The sequence below is a fragment of the Halichoeres trimaculatus genome, unplaced genomic scaffold, assembly GCF_033239565.1.
Source record: "Halichoeres trimaculatus isolate MK-OKI-2021-1 unplaced genomic scaffold, fHalTri1.1 fHalTri1_scaffold_10, whole genome shotgun sequence".
Lineage (NCBI taxonomy): Eukaryota > Metazoa > Chordata > Actinopteri > Labriformes > Labridae > Halichoeres > Halichoeres trimaculatus.
The window spans coordinates 3,811,727-3,837,817 of NW_027437187.1; the positions used below are offsets into that span (position 1 = coordinate 3,811,727).

General features: G+C 40.2%; 1 protein-coding gene across 1 annotated transcript in view; it reads right to left on the bottom strand.

The window, feature by feature from the left end:
* tmtc2b (transmembrane O-mannosyltransferase targeting cadherins 2b) overlaps positions 1 to 26,091 on the bottom strand; it is a 184,772-nt gene that overhangs the window by 66,812 nt on the left and 91,869 nt on the right. The window lies entirely within an intron of this gene.

A 26,091-nucleotide genomic window follows, 5' to 3' on the forward strand; every position in this document is an offset into this window, starting at 1 on the left:
AGTTTAGTTTTCTGGGAAGCTGTAATATTTATGAGTCTTGGATCGTCACATTTCTTTTTGACGGAGGCCATGGATTGGATATTGATCAAAGAAAGCCTTCATCTTACATCACTTAAACTCCGGGGAATAAAATAGCCTCCACAGTACAGCCCTGCGATGCCATCTGGAACTAAATGAGTCTTCAAGGACAATTTACCAAGTTTTGAGGGTAGAAGAGCTTTGATATGTGTTTCATCAAAAATGTGAGTTTTGGATGTTGGGATCGTTCTGGAAAGCTCTGAAGGACGAACAAATCAGCACAGTGTCGTGTTTTTCTTTTCTGTTAGTGACCTCACTTTCAGCTAACCAACCAGCAGAAAACAGCACGCTGGAGCCAAAACTTCATCACTGAGTCACTGACTGTTAAAAAATGATGGTGAGGCTCCATCAGTGCTTTCTATGCATGCATCATTTTCCCTCCATGGCATCCACAGACACATCAAAACACAAACAATACCAACTCCACTTCACCAAACGCTGAGTACCAGATATTTATAGCGTGTTTGGTTGTTGAATACTTTGTTGGCAGAGAATTGAAAAATGTCGGGACGCTTTTCCCAACAGGCATGTTCCATTAAAAGCCCAAGTGACCTGTTTTATGAGCTCATGGTGGAAACTTCTAAAAACATGTTTTATCCTGAAAAAGCAGCTCAACTTTCCAGTAAAAATATCCCTGACTGAGCCTCAAAAAACAAACACACAGTATCTCACAACCTCAGAATACAAAGACATATTGAATATCAATACATGAATCACTCTTTGCTTCAAGTCTTTGGTCTCACCAGTCAGCAGCTAAATCTCCAAGGCATCACATTTTCAAATGCCATCATTTTATTGTTTCAATTTAAACCCAAGGCACCACGGATGAACCCCTCATTACTTACATTCTAGCTGCAGTGATCTGTCTTTATGATCATGAATGCTTCTGCCTTTTAGCATTCAGGGATTAACTTCATACCACTTCAGCTCCAGACCGCGCTATTGATCTCCCCGTCCGTCGATTTTCATTTACAGATCACGCGTGTGAAGAGACATATTAATGAACTTCAGGGAAATATAACTGCAGGGTTAAGCTTTGTTGTTGGCTCAGGATCAGAGCTAATGCAAAGAGCGGCAGCCACACGGTGAATGAGACCGTACACACACACAGAAGACAAAGCAATGCAAACAGTCTGGGTACTGATGGACAAGGCATGGTGGAAAAAGATGGATGAGAGAAAGGTCAAAACTAAAGCAACGTATGAAGTCACACGTTTCAGTTTGTATCCTACCATTCTGTCCTAATAAAACATACTGCAGCCAACATTTCAATAGAATGAGTTTAAAGCAGAAAAAAAAGTTCATAAAGTTCAGAAAATGAAAGCAAGAAACATCCAATCACATGCATTCACATCAATATAAACCATTCACCTTTTGGCTTCTATGAATGAATGAATGAATGACTTTATTACGTTCATATAGATGACACCTTAAACAGTGAGAATACACATAAATGGTAATCAGAAAAATAAATAAATAAATAAAACAGAACAAAATAATCACTAATTCAGTTCCTCAGTTTACATCAGCGAAAAGGAGTATGAAAAAGTACCAACTTATTTAATCCTACCCCTGTCTATTGTAGACAAACATTTCTTAAACATGTACGATGGATATATGACATATCAGGTTTACAGGGAAATACACTCATACAGATGTATTCTTTACAGATGTAGTTATCATTCCCTGTGAGAAAAAAAAAAAAACCTTTGAAAACAAGCTAACACCTTGTGATATTTATCCACTGACGTACTTCTGGAGAATCATGTCTTTATGCCTTTTTTTGAACAGATCTTTATTTGAAATGTGTTTAAGTTCTGCATTCAGTCTGTTCCATAGTTTAACTCCATGAACAGTGACACAGAAACTTTTTAATGTAGTAGTTCAATCAATGTGGATGGTGATTTGTACTTGTTTTTTTTTTTCTTCTGCTCTAAACTCATCCTTCTTAAAATTTTTGTAAAAAAAAAAAAATAAAGTAGTATATATGTACTATGACCCTTATAAATGCTAGAGGCTGAAATGCGTAAGTCTAAAATAAATTTGTTCTCTTTATTTTAAGTGTTACTGTGGTTTAGACCTTTTAAGTCTATGAATATATTATGAATATTATAATAAAAAAAGGTCTGGGGTACTTCACATGTAGAAAATTAGGGTACTAACGTGCCCATAATGATATGTTTCTTAAATCAGTCTGCTGCAAGAGCGAACTTCAGGTTAGTAAAAATGAAGCCTATGTGGAAGTGTTAAAAGTTGCTGTTCATCGAGAATCCGCTTGAGGCTGGCTGCAGAAAGACCAGAAGTCACGTACACACCCAGCCATAAAAACAGACTTTTATGGCATTAAAAAAAGTATATTTACAGCCTGGTTCAAAAACAGCTTGGGTGTGAAATGCTGATTTCACAATCGGCACACACTGTTACAATGGATCGTCTGATTGTCCAATCAGAGACACAGCTCAGGTCACATGATCGACAGGCGCCCTGTAGCTGCTCAAAAAGAAGCTCAAAGCCAGCCTCATTTCCAATATGGCTGCATCTGTGGGTTGTCTTCATTTCATAATGTCAAGAACAGACGGGTGACGTCATGGAGACTACGTCCATGTTTTATACAGTCTGTGATCTGCTGCCACTGACATGACAGATATTATCCTAGCTTAGCTGGGGAAAAAACACAATGTGAAAAAGATTTTCCAGCTTGAACAGTTTTGTATAAAATTTAATATCAGTTATTGTTTTTTTTTGTTTTTTTTTACATGAATGGATAAACTCTACAAGTGTAAACAGTTCTGGTGATTTTACAATGCATTTCACAGCCTCCACTTTAGGTACCACTGTTTTTTTAGTTTCAAAACCTCTTTAATTTTCCACAACCACTTAAAACTGCTAAAAGAAGCTGTTTCACTGTGAAGTGTTGCAACCTGAAAAGGCTCTGTGTTCTTTTATAAGTTAAATGTGAGTTTCTGTGAGCAGAAAGGAGTGTTAATTCAAGACCTTCAAGACCTGAGTTATTTGCTGCACTATTTTGACAACAGTTTTGTTCAGTAAGAGGATGCAGAGACATGTTATTCATCTTTAAATACAGTAAGTTATTGTAAAACAGTACTATTTAGGACAGTGAGTAAAAAAAAAATTGCCAGACAGTCATAAATTAAGAAGGTGGTTGGTAGTGGCAGCTCAGAGTAAATCCGTTAACTGTGTTAAGTAAAAAGTAAGAATCAGTGTTGTTTAAACTGGTTTATTTCTCCTGTTTCTAAGAGTATTTGTGCAGCTGAGGAGCAGCACTGTGGAGCTGTGAGGTCTGTAAAAAATTCATGGCAGTGGAAATACCACAAACGTAAAATAAAAACAACTTGTGTAAGGTCAGGACTGTCAGAGCTTGGTAGGAGACCTGACAGCAGCGATAGAGCTTCAGCTCTTGGAGGATGCTGCAGGAGTTGTTCTGGTCTTTGGTATCAAAAGGTCAGCGTTTCAATACACATCCACATTTCTCACTAATTTAAGGAGCTGCTAGAGTCTTACAGCCAGCTCTTTGTCGAGACTTAGTGAATACAGCAGGCTGTAAATCTCATATGAAGGTACTTAAAAGAAACAGAGTACAATAAGGGACGAGAATTATGAAATGCATCAGCTAATTTATTCATAATACACCAGCTTTGGCTGAAAAATCAGCGCATTCAAAGGAGGGAAAACCAACAAACACGGACAGGTTAACGGGATTCAAAATATTAAAGTCTTCATCAAACAGTCAGCCTTTGCATATTTAAAAAAAACCCAAATTGTTTAATGTAAAGACGTTGCTGAATAAGAAGATATAACCCTTGTATCTTGAGTCTGTTGGTAAAATTTATGTCTGAAACATAAAGAAGACTGAAACAAAAAGCACTCGAGGCTTACAGAAAAAAAACTTGTTCAGTGTTCTTGTAAAAGAAAGAGAAAATAAGCTGCTCTTCCTGTTGAACAAAGGTTAACACCACGTCTATGCATCACTTTAATTAGTCCTCAGTGACACGCAGGAACTCGACGTGTGTGTTCCTGCTGGATGTGGGATTCACCACTGAAGCTGGCTTAAAACAGAAGAACACCACGAGGAGGAGATGGGACGGATACTGGAAAACACACTATGTGTTTTTTTCTTATCCTCACTGAGAGGGAGGCGAGTTTAAAGGTACTGTTTGGAAATAACTCACAGCCTGCAGCTGCTTACACAAAGTGAGCATGGAGCCTGGAGGAAGCACTCAATGACATTCTCTTTACTTTGTTTCTCGTTTTGTTAATCTCAGTGTCTGCTCAGGGGCAGAGAAGATCTAATTTACCTTAAGAGAATGAAAAGGACACTCAAAGATGTCTCCAGCCTTGAGGTTTGATCAGAACATGGGACAGATCAGGTAGTGATTTCTTAAAACAATATCCTGCAAACAATGGTCGTCTTAGTGTTTGGTTACCAAAATCTGGTTGTAGTTGGAGTACTGAGGACCCTCGCTCTTAAAAGATTCAATTATGTCGACTTGTGCTGTCTCCAGTTAGACTGTCTGCTCACATAGTATCAGGTCTAGGGGTAAGAACCGAACTATGTGCTTTTATAGGTACCGACCCAAATTCCGTCTGTAGCACCTAGTATCAATTCACATAAAATCAAAAGGTACCATGTTTCAGTACGTAAACACATCCTTTGTGACATTGAGGGAGAGGAAGAGTAGGTGGTTTTCCGTACTTTTCTATATGATTTTCCCATTGTGATCAATGCAGAAATAAAGTCCCATCTTATTAGCTGCATGAAACAAATCCAAGCCCAAAAGCTAAGTCCACTGAGTCCGAAAAAGTGGACTTGATGTCCTGTTAAGCTAGTATTTCTGCATCCAAACTAGGGGTACACCGATCACAGTTTTTTGGCCGATCACCAATCTTTAAAAAGCCTGACCTGCTAATACCGATTTTTGGCTGAAACGATTTTTATTTTTATTTCTTATAACTGACAGCATACCTCCAATGTTCCAATCTTATTTTAATAAAAATCATTGAACGATACCTGTGAAACAATAAAATCTTTATGTTTTAACTTAAACAACCAATAAAGTGTCCTGAGTTTTAGGTCTCAGAGCGAAAAGCAACAATGGCTGGCTGTCAGACCTTCCTGGAGGAATGTAAGATCAGTTTCATATACAAGGATGGACAGATCACTGATCACCGATCGGTGATCACCCATAATTAAGGAAATTGGCACGGTGCATGTCTAATCCAAACACATCTTATTCATCTTAATGAACGGTCAAATTAAATAATACTTTGGGAGAAACACACTAATCATGACCCAAAAAGCCCAATCTCACTTAAGACAACCTATTATTCACATGAGCTAAAGGCAGAGTAAGGGGATGCAAGTCCCCTTTGCTACACCATATGATACCATGTTGGAAAAAAAAAAAAAAAAAAAAAAAAAAAAAGGTCTTTCAAACAGATCTACTGAAAACAGCCACTTCTTCCTCTAAATGTTGTGCCTTTTTCAGTTGAAGAACACATAAAATCAATGGCTGACTTATTCTATAGCCATTATCAGATGATGTTAAGTGTTTATTTACAAAAAAAAAAAAGAAAGAAAAACCCTGCAATATGCTCTTTAAATGTGAACACTGTGAGTCTCTGTAAATATTATTTTCTATTCAGGTCTTTTGTTGCAGCAAATCCACATCCAGTAGTCTGAACCTGGCTCTATATAAACGCTTGTCTGCAGAGATTATCTGAATAAGTACGTTCATATTATTTTTCAAAGCCTCCTGCACAAGTTTTCCAAAAAACTGCTCGGCAACAGGTTGAGCATAAAAAAGGATGTTTTCCCCAGTCTCACTAAGACAAGCATATACACTATAAACACACAGAGAGCTTAACCTCACCAGAGTAAGAGCGTGGTTTCAACCAGCAGCCGTCCTTAAAACAGACTCTCCCTACACATAGCTCAGAGTAAAACGCTTTCATCTGAACTTCACATGAACTCCTGGGATGGATGGATGGTTATCATCCTCTTCAAATCTCACACTCAGGGTTTCAACATGCGCTTTCCATCCCTGGACTCAGTGGAGTGCAGAGTGAAGGATCCCGTGGCTGCTTTTTAATCAAAGCAGGTGAGCAGAAAGTCTACAAAGAGCTGTAGTGGACTGAAGTGGTCAGGGAGGCCCCTGGGCTGTACTTTATGCAGACTCTTCCAGAGTTTCCTGAGCTCTGTTAATACATCTCAATCACTGCTTCAGGGGGATCCAGGCTGGATTTACCAGGCTCTTCAACTGGCTCTCAAGTCTCCTCTTTGGTCCAGGCGTCAGCTTACCAGATACCAGCTCAGGGTTCACTCAGAAGGGAAGGCTGGATGGGAAGCTTCCTCTTTTTGTGGAGTGACCTGGTTTGGTTGTTGTGCTGCAGGGTTCTCAACTAGACCTCACCTCTATATTTCACCTGTCGGCTTATGTCTTCAGGCAGATTTTGCACTGTGAGGAAACTTTTTTGTGTGCTGTAATGTGACAGACAGAAGTAGAGAAACAATTTTGTCTCATGATTTTCTGAGGAGATCCCCGAATAGCAAGAATTCCTGAGACAAACAACAAGCGAGCACTGCTCTCATTTCACACACACTGAAAAACACAAGTTATATATTTTTTTAAGATGGTGCAACTTAGTTCAAGCTTCAAGATAACTCAATTTTATTTTTTTCACTCTCAAAAGTTTACGCTTGACTCACTGAAACCTGTGTAACATTTTACACTGAATAATACTGGCTAAATCTGAGAAATATTTGCTTTACAAACTAAGCAACTGATAATCAAAAAACGAAGCAGTTATGGTCAACTACATTAAATGACACTTCAAAGTACAGCAGTGTCTCATATCCACGGTGTTCCCTCCTCATCCATGGTTAAAAAACCCAATCAAATCAAAAATCAGCTCTAATGTCATAACTAAAGTAACCGTGAGTGAGGAGGGAATGCAGTAGATATGAGACCTTACTTTGAAATATTAATCCCCAGGGGGCACACATTGCTTGAGCCCCACAGCACTGACTGGTCAATTTTGAAATGCAGTTGAAAAAAGATTTTTTTGCAGTTAACTTTAAATGATCACTAGACCAATGTTTTCAAGCACAGACGGCTGGTCCGTACCTTGTGGGGCACAGAGAGCCAGTCCATGCTGTGACATACAGACTAACAGTCCGTGCCATGTGGAGCACAGACAACCTGTGCCACCACTGCACATCTTAAGGTACAGCAGGGTCTTAGGCCCCTTTTACATGACGCCGAAAACGTTCAATTCCGCAAACATTTCGTTGCGTTTTGGCCTTCCGTTTAGATGAGACCACGTTGCGTTTTCAGTGAAAACGCAAACTTTTGAAAACGCCCCCTAGAGTGAAAAGATTTGAATCCGCTCCTCCATCTAGCCTCCTGTAAACACAGAGCGGAGCGTCTCAGGGTGAAACGATGACGTCACCACATGCGCACTCACAGTTTCAGGTGAAGGTTCCGCGCGCAGCCACATTTCCAGTTGAGCCATTCCGGTCCAGTAGGTGGCGGTAATGCGCGTCATGGTTGGATTGCCGACCGTCTCACACAACAAAACGGCAGAAAAAGAAAGAACAGAAGAAGAGACTTGTCCTCCTGGAGTCATATGAACGCGGATCGTTTTCACGCCGTCCTCATGTAAACGTGGGTGGCTTTTGGAAACGCAAAGGAAGAATCTTTGCGGGAGTCTCCGTGTAAACGGTGTCTTATATGCACTGTGTCCCCTCCTCACTCATGGTTACAAAATGTAGTCACAAAAAAACAGCTTTGCCAAAGCGATTATACCAAATACAAAGGAGTGTTTTTTTTGTTTGGTTACAGAAAATATTTTATTGAAAAGTCTGAAAACTTTAGGTTACTTCAACATTTTTGAGTTGGATTTATATATGGTGATGATTTGAAATGAATCCAGTTACTGAGCACATGTGAATTTTAATCTATTTTTTATTAGTCCAGCATAAAACAGTTATTTTATTTTTTTTATTTTTATTTTTTTTGTGTGTGTGTGTGTGTGTGTGTGTGTGTGTGTGTGTGTGTGTGTGTGTGTGTGTGTGTGTGTGTCGGGAGTTTGGTGTTCAGGAAATGGGTGGGTTTTTGTTGAGGTTGTTTTTTTTTTTATTTTTTTTTATTTTTTTTTCCTCCTTTCGCTTCTTATTTCTTCTCTGAATGACTGACTTATTTATTTATTTCCATATCTTCTTATCATGATTATCACACACTGAACTTTAAGATGATGATGTCTTTCTTTATTACTGTAACTGTTTACAGGAAAAACATAAAATAAAAAAATGATGTAAAATAAAAATGTGTAAGTTGGACTAGCATTTTGCTCCTCAGTGTATGTGGATTTGCCCACTAATTTTCCATAAATGAATAAAACACCAAGTTAATCAGGGCTTATTTGGGCATGTGTTGTCTGAACAAATCAAAAACATCTTGCTGATAATTTTATTTTGCTATGATAAACCAACCCAGCAAAACTAAGTTTCCCAACTTTTTCAGCTTCCAATTACCATAACTTGTCTAAAATGAGTGTTAATAACATTTTGAAGAAAAGTGAAATGGGTTTCACTTCAAGTCAGTGTCGTTTTTTTACACTACATTGACAACACCACCTCTTCCACACCCCTGTGTTGAGGCACTGTCTCATTTGCATTCCACAAGCTGCACTTGCACCTTTTCCCGTAAAGAATAAAGTCTTAGAGGCAGGATCGAGGACAAAACAATCCTTTGATTGAACTTCACACATTTGTAACCCCGCTGCTCCTCCTCTTGGCCTACTTTTACTGCTCCCACTTTCTCAGGGAAATAAATGTGTGAGCAGGGACGTATATCTGCAACAGCAAAACAGGAAGAGCTCCAGAGACGTTCTGGAGGTCACATGACTGAGGGGAAAACACAATTCCCTTGTCTATTACCTCTTTAATAAACAAATGTGGATTTCCCTAATATGCATGTGGTTCACGAGTGAGTTCAATTAGCCGGGCAGCGGCTCCCAGGGTGCTCCAGCTCCATTATCCAGGAACAGCAAGGTATTCCAGCCTCTCTTTGGGCTCTAATCCACTTTAGGTTGACATAAGTGGTTTAGCAAAACCTGTAGGAGGCGTGAGGGCAGGCTTTTTTTTCTATCAGCTCAGAAATGAAACAATTTAGCCTTTACAAGACAGGCGTGTGTATGAAGTATCCTTGGAGATAAAATGCAAAACAGAGCAATTACAGGATCCTTATTAATGCCTGAGCCTGCCTCGGTTTGACTCAGAAGAAAATGTAAAATGTTTTCATTTTTTGCATCCACTGGGGTGATGTGAATGAGTGGCTGTAGGAAAATGAAGTGGAAGGAGCTCAGAGAGAGATGTAATGAATCAGTCCGGAGAAAGAACTCTACTCGCAGCCTGTCTGCGTAATTGGCTGATGCACCCCACACCATTTTTCAAGAGCGTTTTCAGAACAATCCATCACACGACACATCTAACCAGCTCATCAAACTGCAGCGCTGCCACCGGCTCACACTCCAGCAGGCACCTCAGAGAAAATCCTGCGTAAAAAAAAAAGAGTGGTGTGTCTCTCCTGCCCCTCCTCTTCATCATTACTGAGATCAATTGTCTGCAAAGGGCCTTTCATCAAGCCCCTGCTTCACATTGATAGACTTGTAATGGAAGTGAAAATGAGCTCAGGGTGCCAATCAGAGGGTATAACCACCTTCAAAGCCTTCAGACTCACACACACACGCTCTAACACCCTGGTGAAATAGTAACCCACAATTTAGTCAGAACACCGGACTCTTTGAAAGTTGTGTATTTTCTTTCCGGAGGTTTGATGGATGGCGTACGCTCGGTTTCTGTCTCTGTTCATCAGCTGCTGGATCGACCAATCAGGCCCGTGGTTGATGAACCACAAACTCCCCACTTATCTTTTTCCTCCTTATCGGCTGCAGCTGTTGTGATCCCCTCCCCTGAGACGCTAAACACTCTTTGGGTGTAAAAACCTGACTGTGAGCCGGCAAAACAAGATAAGCGCCTGACTATTACACGTCCTAACAGCGTGTTATGAATTACCAACAGCTGGCTCATGTTTCTCAAATGTGATTAAGCCGAGGCCTGATCTGCTCAGTGTGACATCTGAAAGCTGTTGTATTTCCTTTTGGCCGATTCTGCAGCCATTTATGTGACGTTAACAAATACAAATACACTGACCGTAGATTTTAGCACATGCTGCAAAACTGTATTTGCTTGATTATTTACTCTGTTAATTTTGCCTGTGGAGCAGCTACTCCAACAGAACCTCATTAAACTTAGAAAAAGTAAATAAATAAAAAGCATTTCTTTGGTTTGGAAACAACTGTCTTATACTGTATAAAGTCAAAACACTAGATTCAGTCAAACTATTGGGCTTTACAGGTAGTTGATTTCCCCTCTCATTTTCACACCTCAGCTCCATTCAAATGAACAGACTTTCTTACAAACATCTTATTCTTTTATTTATTTTAATTTTAATTTTAATTTCATGTAGCCCTTCTGGTTGCGTTTGATAAAAGGAGAGAAAAAAAAAAAAAAAAACATGCCACCACAAGGTCTAACACATGCCACAACATGGTTATCCTGTGGCAGTGAGATAATGTTGGACAAGAATACTGGTTATGACATAAAGCCAGTGAGGTTAGCAGCTGAAAGGAAATATATATATTTTTTTAATTCAATTTTTTTTAATTAAGAAAAAAATGAATTCATTTTTTTATAAATCGCAATACCTACATGATTACTGAGCCTTGTTTGCTTGTTAAAAAGGAGCTATTGTGCATTATTTAAGGGTTTATTGTAGGGATATCCCAATCAGGTTTTCTTTGCCCCGGAGTCCGAGTCCGAGTCCAAGTCCCAGTCATTTGAATTTGAGGAGCTGCTGAATCTGACTCCTGATCCCGCGCTCCCAGCTTTAAGCTCCTGACTTTACGGCATTCAACCAATAGTGTCGCTGCAGCAAACTGATTTGTTTCTGTGTAGAGTAGAGACAGACCCTGAACCACCACAACAGTAGTACTACTGTAGCTGTTATTTTTCACATCTGTTTTGAAATGTTTTAGATCTAATAAAAAAGAAAGAATATATATATATATATATATATATATATATATAACTCACAAATGTAAGGCAACAAACTTTAAGGTGAAGTCAACGATAGTCTAATCTGCACTATTTGTCAAAATCGCATCGTATTTCTCCTCTTCATCCATCTTTATGTTGAAAAAAAGTCTGCTTTCAATACACAGCCTTGGCTCTGAATTTCAGCAGGTAAAAACTGTGGCTCAGAATGAGCCACCAACACAGGATACACCCCCACTCACCCAGGAGGCGAATCATACTCATGCGCAGATCAGACAAAGGGGGGGGAGTATGTTGCATAGCATGCGCAGTTAGTGTAAGTAAGCAGTCCGATACCAACAGTAGCAGTACGTCTTTCTGCTGGACAGGTAAGCAAGATTAGCATTGTGGTGCTTCACATAACAGTAACAGCCGTCAGGTATTCATCTTATTGTCTAATCTGCCAGAATGTACTGCTGTTGTGATGTTATCGACTATGGCAGTCGAGCTGTGGCTACTGTTGTCTGATGAGTCAGGGTTACCTTAGCTTTGCAGCTTAGCAGTGTGCTAACCAAGAGTCAGCGTCAGACAAAATGAAACAGTGCGGCATTATGACAGGTGCAGGAGGCACAAATTCTTGTTCATTACTGGATTCATAATCATTGTGTAAAGTTCTAATTCACATATACAAGGCACTGTACCACAACGAAAGCCACGCCCCTCCCCCTCTTTTCTCTCCCTCCGGTGTGAACACAACGGTGCGCCTTTAGTGCACCAAGATCAGAGTGAACATCAAACACCATTCAACAATCAAAGAACCACAAAACCCAAACAATAGTAGCGAGCTAAATATAGAAATAGCTTTGAAACAGCTGGAGCTGGTGAGTGTTGCAGCTAAATCTCCTGAGGACAGTGCCCTCCCACTCCGTCGTACATCTGTGGGTCAAGTCTCTTTCAAAGGCAAGCTCAACAACCTGGGCCTTTCTATTGTGGAGCATCGCACGTCTTTGACTAGACAATATTTATACATCCAAATATTATATCTTTTGCTACAATACTACTAAAATTCGTCACACTACTACTACTTTCAAAGCAATAAATAAATAAATACGGCTTCAGGTATTATAGCAAACTGACCCTTGAGTGTTCGCTGGTCCAGCCTCCGCCATGTTGGTCAGCTACGCAGTTCCGCACGTCCATCATCTTTTGGGCTTAGAGCAAGGGGTTGGGTATGAAAGGAGAGGCTGGTCTAAATTTGTTTATCAACAACCTCTCTACTTGTTGTCTCCCAGACCGCTGACTACACCTTTAACTTCTGCAAAATTTTAGGCTCTTAAAATTAATTTTTGAGTTTTGCTTCTGAGTTTACTTTACAAACAATTTTCATTTGTGTTAACTTAACTGGAAGTTGCATCAACTCATGTTTTCAAGTTATAAAACCTTAAAGCCTCAACTTTTACTAAATAACCCTAAGTTACATACTTGTCACATTGTACTAAAATTAATTATTTTCTGTAATTTCCAGTTCTGAGCAAGTCTGTAACTACGTGATCAGGCTTGATTTTCCATCACGTTACCTAATCAGGACTTCCCTTGTTTATTCTGTCCCTCTGGTAACCCTGCAATAGCTTTGTGTGACTGGCAGATTGAAAAATCTTTATTCTCACACTGGTGTTTAGAAACACTCCACAAACCCATTAATTGCCAGCCCTCTGTGGGCCTGTTTGAAGCAGGGCTATTGACACACCTTGGTGTTTGAGGCCCACCCCTTCAATGTGTCATGAACTACTTTGGAGATCTTAATGTGATGATCCCATCATTTCACTAAGTCTCACAGAGATCTCGTGAGATCTTGTGGTTGTTTTAAGCAGTTTGCAGACAGATTCAGGGATTTCTTTGACATATGACGTAAGAGGTTTGAAACCCTACAAGTTTATAATGAACATCCAGCATTTTTACTTTATATCCATGTCTATAATATGAGATACAACTTGCTGGTGGTAACTTGCTATAACTTGCAATCTAAGATTAGCTTATCCCTCTGTTCTGAGTGAGTTAAAGAGCGAAGCTAGCGCTGCATTTATCATGCAACTGAGTAAAATTCAGTGCATTCCTATTCACACAGTGATTAGAAATTTTACAGGAATGTCTCACTGTTACAGTACGTAGCACTGGGTTGAACTTTCCTTAGAGATACTGAACACACACACACACTGAGGTATGAAGTGCCTCTTAGCATATTTTGACCACTGTGTGCACAGAGGGTACAATAAATCAGACAATAAATCATCTGCAGGCACATGCCTGAAATTCACATTCCTCAGCTCGTCATGCTCAGATAAGCCACATTAGCCCTGTCATCACTTTAGGATAGATAACCCTCCATAAAAATACTGTTTGAAGCACCAGTGCAAAGTTGACTTCAAGTCAAGTGGACGACTGAAGGATGGAGGCCCACATGGTACAGAAGGTCACAGAGCCAAACCCTGCAGTAGACCTGCCCCGCTCTGCTCCTGATTAAAGCTTTTAACCCTGTGAACCAATCAGAAAACCCACAGAGTCAGCGGGTGTGGGGGGGTGGATGGAGAGCGGAAAGAGTCTGTAATGGAAAGAGGCTGAGAGAAGAGCAGAGATGAGCAGGAAACAGCCCCAGAGGAACAAAAAATAACAGATCCAAACGTGCAGATTCAACCTGTGTGACCTAGAATGGAGCCATTTGTAATGAAAGGCACTGATTATCCTGTTAAGTTTCTTCACTGAATGTAAAAATAAATATTTACTTTTCTTTCACTGCCTATCTCTAAAGATTGGATGCGAAAAAACAGAAGCTGGAGTTCTCGGTGAAAGCGAACGAATCCAAGCAAGAAACTTTCCACCCATGACCTCGTAAAAAACATGCCAGCTCATGCTCTATTGGTCGACTTTTATTAACCATAATCACTGAACCAACGCAGGATCCATTTCTCCTGAAACCTTCACTCAACATTCCCGTCCGTCTCCCATTAAACACACTTACTTTAAATGTTCCAATCATGCCACAAAATGCCTCTACTGCAGGCTGGAGCCAGGTGATCCCTCTCTGAGGGTCAGGCCTGCTCTGTCTTTCCCTCTGCTGTAATCAGGCTGCAGTTATTCTGTCATCCATGGCAATCAGACATCTTCACATTTATAACAGCATCCTCCTGACAGCCGGGGGGGGGTGTTTCTGGAGGGGATGAAATCTGAACTTGTGCTGGAGTTTTCATAGAGAAGTGAGCTATAGGCAGGCAGAGGTAAGATAAATTAGGGCCTGAGGCAGAGATCCATAAACAGCTAATCAATGGAAAATCCTCCAGCGTGCCAACTCCTCAGCGGTTTGTGAAACTACAGTCAATAAAGTGCAACTGAGGGAACAAAGTTTTTCAGATATTGTCCAGGAGTCAGCGCTTGGTTGATTGAAATTATTGGGTAGGATCAAATCGTAAAAACTGGCTTTTAAAAAGACAGATTGCACAATGAGATTAGATCAGGCAATCCAGTATTGGTTTATATCCCGGTGAAGCTTCCAGTTTCGAGAACGTTTGTGATAACTCTGATTCAAAATATCTGGAATACCATGACCCCACTAGATTACAGGAAATACACGAAAGATAACTCATTGAATAGGAAACATGAAATACTTTTACATGCTGATACTTCTTGTAATATTTTACAAGCAATCTTTTTCCATCTGCATACATCACGTTCCACTGTGTCGACACTTTGAGAGGGAGGCCAGGGGTTCCCAAACTTTACTATGCCAAGGCCTCCATAGCAGTATTTACTTCTGGCAGGGGAGCTCTTAGGAAACTGGAAGACTTCAGAATATGTAAAGAAATGTCAACAGTAAGAATGCATTTTCTAAATTTTATTCACGTTTTGATAACTGTTACATTTGTTTAGAATTAGAAATTATTCACAAAAAAAAGTTTGTTGTTGCACAAAGGAGAAGGAATTCAGGGCTGTCAGCCAAGGTGGGATACTCCTTTCTTACATTCTTAGCTAGTAGTTGGACGGGGGGGGGGGGGGGGGGGGGGGGGGGGGGGGGGGGGGGGCTCAAAGTTCATTTCAGTTTTTTTTTTTTTTTGATTACGTAATGACTTAATAATGTAGTGGGCGCGGCATACTGCCTACTGCTTTTGCATGTAGCTCGTAGTCTGACTGTTGTGTTGGGTCTGTTTTGTAGTAAACTACTCTGGTTTTCAGTTTGTGAAAATGGAGCTACAGCTGATGGATTTTATTGTAAATGTACAACACAAACTTTGGGTGGATCTTGGAATTTTAGTTATGTTGTTAATCGTATCACAACAGAATCATCACATTTGGTTTTTAATCTTACATCAAAAGTTGTATTGTTTACTGAAAATAAATCTGGAAGGTTTTTTTTTTTTTTTTTTACAGCTGATGGAAAAAACACTTCCATGTAATCCACGTATGGTTTAGAAAGTGAATCAGTGGTTTATATGGGCTTTAATGTATTAGTAGAAGTAAACACCTCTTTTACGACTGGAAGTAACAAGCTTTACTTGTGTTTCTTTTACTTTACTTCTATCTCACAGACCGTCTAACGTTAGTGGTGTTGTATTGTAGTTGTAATGCCGACTCATTCCAGTAGATGGCAGTAATTCAAACCTGCCACCCACATAGACAAACAGTGTCAGTGCTGTGCATTGTGGGAAACTGTATGACAGGTAGACTGGTCCATTGCATACTGAGAAATTTTCCTGGATTAGTAGGACACCCAGGGATTTTTGGCATACTGCACATTTTATAAGAATTCACATACTGAATTTTGGCCAAAACAGTCGGCACTGCTTCTATGGTAGTCGGTTTGGGAAACAGCCATAGTGTTCATGACATCACCTATTTGTTTCTGATACAGACTATTGAAACCCATAGTCAGCAGATGCCATTTTGAAAAAGGTAAAGAAGCAAACCATAATGAACAAAGCCATAAACATGTTAATCTTTGCTCTGAAGCTCAAGTGTGTATGTGTTTTTGAGTTGTTGTGCAGCCAGCCTTAAGACCAGAGATGCTTTGCACAAACACAAAAGAGTACAAGTTTAGAAGCCTTCCCCTCTCCACATGGCAACAGCCATCTCTGACTCTGCCCGAGGTTGAGAATTTCATAATTGTGGTTCTAAAAATCTCTCCTGGTATTTCTTTGAAAGTTTGTAGTCCCATTTAGAGTTTCGATAATCCAGATCTGGTAATTTGTTAAAGTCAAGTTTTCCTCGTCCGACTTTTCTTTGACAGATCAGTACAGTGATTAAAAGTTCTGAATCATTTTGATTCAACTTTTTGTTTGGCTCAAAGCCCACTTTGATGCTTTTTTTGGCTTTTCTGTTATTCAAAAATGTGTTTGCAGGGGTCATACAGCCACGTGATGTTCATTCACTGGAAGTTATAACAGTTACTCATAGAGTACAGAAATAAAACAAGCTTCACTACTCAATAAAAACTGAGCTCACTGTCGGAAGAAGCAAAAGCATTAGGCTGAACAATAAGGACTTAACAATGAAAACCAAGTCGACTCCTCAACATTTCATGCAAGATATTTATTGAGTGAAACCACAGAAATGGTTTGAAAAATAAACAGAGTGTTCCTGATTTCTGGTCTTTAGTTTCCCGTATTTATTTTTGCTGCACAGGCCAACTAGACGATGTGACCACTACTGCAAATGTGCTCTGACAATATGCTGATTCAAGCTCCACAGAGAGAGATGTGTGGGTTTGAGATGAGTGCTCTGGTGCTCCTCATGGACTCACCAGGACTTCAGTGATAAATGGAAAAAATATATATCTAAAGACGTCAACATGCAGTCTGTGAGGCTTGTATCCAAACCAGATTAGTCCTACCCATGCATGGATTTCCAGTCATTACTTTGCATTTGGGAGATCAGAGTCATTGTACTGCAGGCTTTAGAGAGGCGGTAAGCTCCTGTATGTCTGAGACAAACACAGCCAGAGCTCGGGTCCAAGCTAAGCAGATAAACTGTCAGAGGGATGTCGCAAGCTGGATGTGGAAATTGCTCCGATTGCATTTTTTTTTTTCTCCTCTGAACCGCGTTTTGAAAATAGCTCTCTGGTGTGTCATGTTACCATCGACCACATCTCAGTGACAGCGTGCCATTTGTTTCTGTTTATACTGCCCAGTAACAAGCACGAGAGCGGCTCGGCGTACGCACAAAAATGAAGTGTGGTGTGGGATGATGACGAACTGCAGCAAACAGAATTACTCATAAAACAATGATGACTCCCTCTTTTTAACAATGGAACCTTCAGTGTTTCCCACAAATGAATGGAGACGGGATCTGATAGAAGTGTGTGGTTCTGTGTGTGTGCAGGAGACTTTGTGAGTCTAACAGCTTCTTTCAAAGAGGGGGTATGGTGCTTATTTTGAAGGCTTTAGACTGTCCCTCGGGTACCTCTGTAATAGCCTTACATGATTTACAGCTAAAAAGAAATCCAAGTTTTTTCTTACCCAGGTGTCTTGTAACAGAGATAGACCGATATGGATTTTTCAGGGCCAAAACCAATTATTTGTAGTCAAGGAGGCTGATAACTGATATTTGAAGCCCAAATTAATTAACCGTCAAGATGCAAATATTGGAGTCAAAATTTTGAACGACACAAACTCTAACACTTAACTTCATTCAAATACTTAATACAGCATTAAGCATGAGTTTATTATAGAGCTCCCTGGCTTAGCAGCATGTGTTATAACGTTAAACAAAAACAAAAAAAAATAATCAGCAAAAGTTTTCTACAGTAAATAAAGTTTACCAAAATTTCAACGTAACTGCAATAACCGTAAAAACTGCACTGCTGATTGGCTGTTTCCCAAGCCATGGCTCTGCTTGTAACCAATCAGATGGTACTGTGGGTGGGACAGTGCTGGGGACTGAGTGGTGGCTGCTGACAGCAGAGCGGCTACATCAGAGCCGCAATAACACGTTTTTAAATGTGTTTATCGGCCGTCGGATTAGAAAAAAAAGGCTGATGCCTCAAAATACCAAATATCGGCCCGATAATCGGCCTGGCCAATAATCAGTCTATCCTTATTTTGAAAACACTTATTCCAGCTTTTACTTAGTTGCTATCTCTTTAAGGCTCCTCACTCAAAAACAAACAAACAAGCAAACAAGCAAACAAACAAACAAACAAACAAACATATCCTATGGATAGCCTGCACTTTAGAAGCCTGATTAGAGCAGAGCTATGGGTAGACCTTAGTGTTTGAGGCCCACCCCTCCAAAGTGTCATGAACCAGTTAAGAGATCCAGATGTGATGACCTCATCATTTCAGGAAGTCTCGTGATGACCCTGTGCTGTTTTTAGAACTAACTGTTTTAATCAGTTTACGTACCAGTTTCTACAACATATGAAAATCCAGCAGTTTGAAAATCTGTATCCGTTGAGGATGAGCACTCAGCTTTATATTTAAATGTTTAAAATATAAGAAAGCAGAGCAGCCCCTCTTTAAAAAAAACTTAAACTGGGATGATGATTTTGAATCTTATCCCACATCAGAACACCTGGCAAAAGTCAAGTTGTCTGGTACTTCATAGACCCAAACTGTGCAGTATGCCTCAGGCAGAGACATGTATCACATCTGAAAACACTCAAAAACAAAGTGACTGTCTGGCAGCAAAGTAAAGCTCTGAATGTTAATGCTGCTCAAAGTGAATGAATAAGTCAGACCAATGATGTTGACATTTTTGTGTCGTGTTGACAGCTTATTTGTGGTCCCTGCTGGGAAAAAAAAAATGTTTTTGCATGTTACATTGGTCAAAATATTGGATCCATATACCATTTGAAGTCCAGTGGTGTGAGATGAAAAGACCAATAAATTCTAAAAGGGAAGTACGAATAACCATAGGAAATTAGCTGAAAAATCCATCCAGCCAGCTTGAAATATTTTAGTCTTGATGAAAATCAGTGGATTTACTGACACTGCCACAAAGCCAGCACAGATAATTCAAAAGACCATACTTGTCTCAGTAAAATGGGGTCGTTATTGATCTTTCACGCAAGATCTCACAGAATAAAAGAGGACATTTTGGAAAGAAATGGCTCCATTAATCAGACTCATAAAAATGCCCATAAAATCATAAAATTCACTCGAAGAACGACATAAACTTGCAGTTTACAGCAAAATCAGTAAATCACAAAAGCCCTGATGGAGAAATGTGAAGAGGTATTGTTGAGAGAATGTCAGAAATAAAACCAAAGAAGAAGATGAGATCAGAGAGAAAACACACAGGGCTCCATGCAGACAGGTACATAGCTCTATCCCACACCACAACGCCTCCAGATTACCAATGAATATGGGGATTAAGAAAGGAGTTCTCAGGCTAACTGGCACAAAAATCTCCTGCCTGAATGTCTGTTTGCGGTACATCACTAAACATTTCTGTTAAGGGTATTAGCTACATCTTTTCGATAAGGATTCCTTCTCTGACCATGAAAAAATCTGAACCCTTCGGTGGGGTGTGTGTGCTTCGTACGGTTCATGTTTTTCTTTTTTCTTCATTTCACGCACCTAGCAACAAGTCACTGAAGCAACGGTTGCCAACGACAAGAACGATGCGCATGCTCATAACGTTCTTCTTCTATGGTTTTCACATTTTGCTAACCTGCCACTTATCGGCCAGGCATGGCATTGCAGGCTTCAGAGGCAATCGTTTTCAGTTTGGCCTCTTCTGCGGTGTGGACGGAGATTTTTTTTTAAACGAGGACAAAGATATCCAATCCAAAAAATATCCATATACATGTGGTTTAGGCATAAAAAACAAGAATGGACAGAAGAAAGTTAATTTGTAGCTATTAACATATTTATGATGTTGTGTTTTTCCTGCTTTCTGTTTCTTATTTCTCACTCTCCTACAGAGACCATGACAATCACATGCAAATGAATTATTATGCAGATTAGACAGCAGCATCATTTAGTGGCTTTTAGTGACTTCTGGGACAGCCAATAGTGACTTTCCTCACTGAGAAGTTGGCATGTTGAAACTAGCAATGTTTCACTCAGCTTTAATGATGTTTGAAATGGGAAACAGCCTCATTCTGAAAGGTTTTTCATGACTATACACGACATAACTAATTAAAAATAATGTGTTTAATGTGGATTATTAGGGTATTTGGTAATCTGGGGTGTTAAAAACAACTGTGTACACCAGACCGAACTGGAAACGGTGACCGTGATAAGAACCGGATCATGATTTTTGTGGACCATTCCATCCCTAATTCCTTCAGCTCAGCAGTGAGTTTCACTGTGAATCTGCTCACCGTTATGGATCATTTCCATCATCATTCAGGTAGAGGACTGCTGGTTTACCACGTATCACAAAACCCAGACTGGATGACACAGCCTTAAGTCCTGGGTCTCATAACCACTGAAGTTTCCCTCATCAGATCCTCTGGTGGAGGAGAATTCTTTCCGCTGTTTGCGTCTGTGTTTACCACCGGGGTGATTGTCCCGTGTGGCTCCGCTTTACTGCTGTGATAATCATTCCAATGTGCCACAGAAGACAAATTAGAATTGGGTGTGGGCCAGAGAGCATTTAGTCCACATGGTCCACTGAATGTTTAAGCACAAAAACTGCAGCTCAGCAGCTAAATGGGAAACAATGGAAGACAATTAGGGAGGACCATAAGAGCAGATTGATGGGACCACAGCTGAGGAGCTGCAGCACAAAGGATGTTTTCTAATGCCCCACATTGCAACACAACTCACTTATTTATTACATTGTTTAAATGCTCGCTGTGATAGTTACCAAAGAGTTTATATATCAGGAGGATAACAAACAAAGGAGCCAAAGTGATACTCTGGCTCAGACTGAGACAATAAATACTTGAAAATCTTCAAAAGCAGTGAGCCGAGGAGAGTTTCTTAGAAATCAGGCCTGCAGTTCATAAAATCTACACAGCATTTAACCCTTTTCAACAGATTAGCACAAACTCAAATCACGATCCACATGTGTCTGCTCTACGTTCCAGCTTCTATTCTTCTTCTCTTTCCCTGCTGTGCACAAAATCCCCACAAACAAAACAAACAGCAGAAATCAATAATGTCTGAATCCATGTTTAAAACATTCTGTCAGCAGCCGAGCCACAAAACTCGAGACTTTAAAGGTTTTTCTGCTTTCTTTTTGAAGTTCCATAAACTTTTTACTCAATAAATCAAAATGATCGTTAAACAACAAAAAAGGGAAGGAAAGAAAAACACAAAAGGCCAAAACAACCAAGTGAACAGGGTGAGACTAAAATTTCTGACTGGATGTTTTGGGTGCATTAATAACTGACCAGACAGGTTTACTTAAGCTATAAACTGATGTGTGCACCAGCTCACACCCGCCCCATGTTCAGTCCAGCACATAGCAGGACCACCAGACGACATGCAACACTGATGATTTCCCACCCTTCCTAATCCAAAGATGAGCCTCTCCTGATTCATGAGGGCTTTATTTGGCTCCTGTTGTTTCCTGGCCCAGCTCCACTCATTAGGAAAGTCTGCTGTTATAGTTGAGTGAAATACAGTCTGGTTTCAACATGGGGTGTTTCATTTTGACAGTCTGATCTGGAGGGCTGTGACCTGCCTGAGCAGGGATGCAGCAAGAACACAACAGCGCCAGTTCGAGTTAAGACATGGACTTCGATTTAAACCTATCAGATCCAGCGCTGTAACGGAGTAAGAAGTAAATTAGTCTAGAACTAAGGCTGCACCAACGAATCAATAAAATCAATTAATAAAAGCATAGAAAACATATTTCATTATCATCAATGCTGCATAGTAATGATTATCGCCAACTATTCCCATCTTGTCTTTGGTTGGTCTTTGTGTTACTGACCTTTACACTAATACTGATAACATATTGCATGCTGATCATTCTGCTATTGTGCACAACATTTTCTCACTCCTTCAAGAAAAAATCGACAACAAACCATGACTGACTACTTGGCAGGAAACAGGTTATGTCAACCTTAGCAAGCAGCTGTCTTAAATTGTATGGTTCATTTGTTGATCGTCGACCCCAAACTTTTTGTGTCTTCAGTGATATTTTTACAATTTTTGCTCATGTGTTTGTCTGGAGATCCATGTAACAATGGCTGCATTGTTTACATGTGAAATCAGCATGAAATTAGCATGTTAATGCTAACTGGTGCAAGGCCGGATGTTTCCCACAAGGTGAGGAGAAAGATTTGAGGACAATGTGCTGGTTCTAAGGTGTGAGGTAAGATGTGATGACATGGATCTGTCCTTCCATACATTGTTATTGGGAACGGAAGATCTACCTCCAATAAGATGGACGAGCTCGCGTTGCTAACCCAGCAGCAGAGGCAATACCAGAAGGTAGAGTAGCATCCTGCTATTCACAGACATGGCTTACAGAGCTAACACTGGACATGAACTCCACTTTGGAAGAACTTCACCTGCTGTGAGTGAAGATGATATGGGAGAGAAGGTATTTTAACACTTTTGTCGACATAATTGTAAGAAAAATACTGATTTAATGATCAACAGAGCTGAACAGAAAGGTGTCAGTTTACGTCAGATTCGTTAATTAATTTAAAGAAATGTAGACAGATAAATCTATTACTAAAAAAAAGGTTAGCTGCAGCCCTATCTGAAATATCTTCTAGGGGTGAAAGCTGAATTTTCATCCCAGCCTTACCCACACTCTTACAGCCTCTGAGAAAAATGTAAAATCAGCAGGAATTAATCAAGAAAATGTACCGCTAGTTAGCGGGCGAGGTCAGTGACTCATCGTGTGTTGGTAGAAGCACAAAACAACAAGACTAAAAACATCTGATGCTGAAGGAGGAGGAGCATTGTAGCACGGGACAGTGAGGATGTCTGCTCCTCCGTCTGTTCACACAAAGAAGTCTTCATGATGTCATATCCTGCATCCTGAGACTCATCTCTTGCCCAGTTATATTTCATTTATTTAACAAAAAAATAAAATAAACTGAAGCCAATTACAAAAGGAGCAGGCCTGGACCATACTGTTTGTACTTCTTCAGACCCATGACATGAGTCCACCATGAGCAAACCAGTGATACCATGACTCCAAAGCAGTGGCGATTGCTCTAAGACAGTGTTTCCCAATCCTGGTCCTGGAGGACCCCTGCCCTGCGTGTTTTAGATGTCACCCCACTCCAGCACACCTGATTCAAATGAATGGCTCGTTATCAGGCTCCAGCAGAGCTTGATGACGAGCTGATCATTTAAATCAGGTGTGTTGGAGTCGGGAAGATAAAAAACATGCAGGGCAGGGGGTCCCCAGGACCAGGATTGGGAAACACTGCTTTAAGACTACAAGGGAAGCTCAGCTTCCCCTAAAATGTCCCTAAAAAAGTGGTGGTATGTACTGCTGTGTGTACATTTTATTGACTAAATCTGAGCTAGAATTCCTTCATCTTTTGTTCAGAATCAGCTCCTATCACAGGTAACTGGCTCCACCTCCTTCTCATTCATCCCTGCAGCGTCTCAGTGCTGTAAAACAGTCGGACACTGAGCGTCTTCTGACTTCAGTGGGGAAGTGTAGAGTGGGTTGTTCCACTGTGGAAACTGGACGGTCACTGGTTAAACGCTGGGCTTTGTGCTGCCCATCAGACGCTGAGCGTCTCTGGGGGTCTATGAGGCAGTGGGCTGGCCTGGACGCTGGGCTTCTGCATGATGATTGGATGATCTGTCTGAGGCCAAATCCCTTTTTGATTGACAGTGAAATGAGCCAGTCAGCGATCCAGAGGCTTTATCGATCCCCAACAAGTTTACCTTTCTTAATAAATAACGAGCTTTGAGAAAACAATGGTAAAATCCCTGGAAAAAACATCTGGTTGGTACGACAGGGCCATAGATCATTTTCTTTAAAAAAAAAACAGGAACAGAGAGTAGAATTTACTTTTAAATAAATAAACAAATTTATGATGTAGGCCGAAAAAAAAGAGAGCTTCCCCTCCTTAACTGACCAGCAGCCGCCACTGCTCAAAAGAGCCAAACCAACATCCATTTAAAAAATATGTCAAGGCTTGATTTCTGCAGTATATCTTTCATATCTTTGACCATTACCATGGAAAATAATTCCTTAAAAAAACAGAGTATTAATCTGTGTGATACTGAATGTTTGTGTTTGATACACTGCAAGAAACTGAAATCTTATCAAGTGTTTTTGCTTTATTTAAGTAAATATTTATACTTCATATAAGCTGCATTCAACTTATCAGTCCAGAAAAATGTCTCGCTGCAAGTTATTTAGAGACATAAATGAGGTCTGAATTGCTTGCATTTCAATTGCTTAATACTAGAAAAATGTCTTTAAACAAGACAATGTTCTCTATTCCATTGGCTGATTTTTTAAAAACTTGTTACAACCAATTCAGACTTTATTTTGCCTTTAACTAATTTAAAATCAGGCATTTTTCTGGACTGGTCAGGTGAATGTGGCTCATAATACGTTTCAAAAGACATTTTCTACTATTAAAAAAAAAAAAAAAAACACAAAAACACTCAATAAGATTTCAGCTTTTTGCTGTGCAGAAACATGAACATTTGCTCTGAAGCCTAAAAAACAGAGACTCATGTAAAGAATATCCAGAGTAAACAAACACACTAATAAAAAGTGATTCTTCTGGAGGTTTCAAACAGAGAGGAACCTGTGTGACTGATTCATGTCCCATGTTTGAATAATCTATAATCCCAGCTCAGTGTTTGGATGGGTGCTTCCTAAAATAGACCCTCCAGTTGCTGAGATTCATGGGAAGCCATGGGCCATCTGACAGAAGCATTGCCTCCTGAAAATGTCTACAGCAGACTCTCTTTCTCACTCTGTCCCTTGGCTGGCCCTCCATTAATGTCTCTCTGTCTCCTCTTCAACACTCGTCCTATGTCTCTTTCGCACATGCCCTGTTTCTCCTCAGCTCTCTGCGCTCAGGGCCGGGAGCACCCGCCGTGATGACAGACCTCTCCTGGAAAATTGCAGCACAAACACGGAGAAAGTCTGCTGGGACTCAACCTATTCAGGTAATAGTCTGGAGCGCTGTGCCTCCAGGAGCCGGGGTGAGCACGGCAGGATGTGTTGAGATGATGCAGCAGTGGATTTTCAGACAGACTACATGTTTCCCTTTCCGCTGTTTGTTGAAAGTGGCTGTTTGCCCATTCTGCATCTGAATGATTTCATTTCTCTTATCCTTGGAGAGATTTTGGCAGGAGTTTATAGTTTATTGGATATCTGGTTATGCTTGTTTGGATTGGGATTCCAAAACGCTGTATTTACTGTCTAAGGCATACAAACAATTCACATGAGAAAACTGTAACCTGCCACGGGCTGAGTCGAGCCAGCCTGCACATCCATCTTTTTGGTTCACTTAACACAAAAACAACTCAGAGAGCTGAGTGGGTTTTTATAGACCTGGAGTACGAAAATAGGATCAAGCAGTCAAAAAAAGCAACAGTAATAACGCTAAAATCTGAATTCTTTCAGGGGTTTTATGGTTATAGGGCTGCACGGCATTGCAGTGGTAAACACTGCTGCCTTGCAGCAAGAAGGTTGCTAGTTTGATCACTGAGTTGAACAGATGCCTTCCTGTGACGAGTTTGTATGTTCTTCCTGTGCATGTATGGGTCCTCCCTGAGTAGCTCTTGGTTGCATTGAACATCACCTTGGACAAAAGTGTCTGCTCCATGAAACTGTATAAACTGTAGAGTACTCTGGCTTCCTCCCACTGTCCAAAATCTTGTCAGTTGATAGTTAATTCTATAAACTGTTGCAGATGTATGTGTGTGTGAATGGTTGTCTTTTTTTCAAATCATGTTTTTATTAAAATTTCAAAGGTTTTGACAGTGTATCAAGAAAAAACTCAGAAGGAGAAA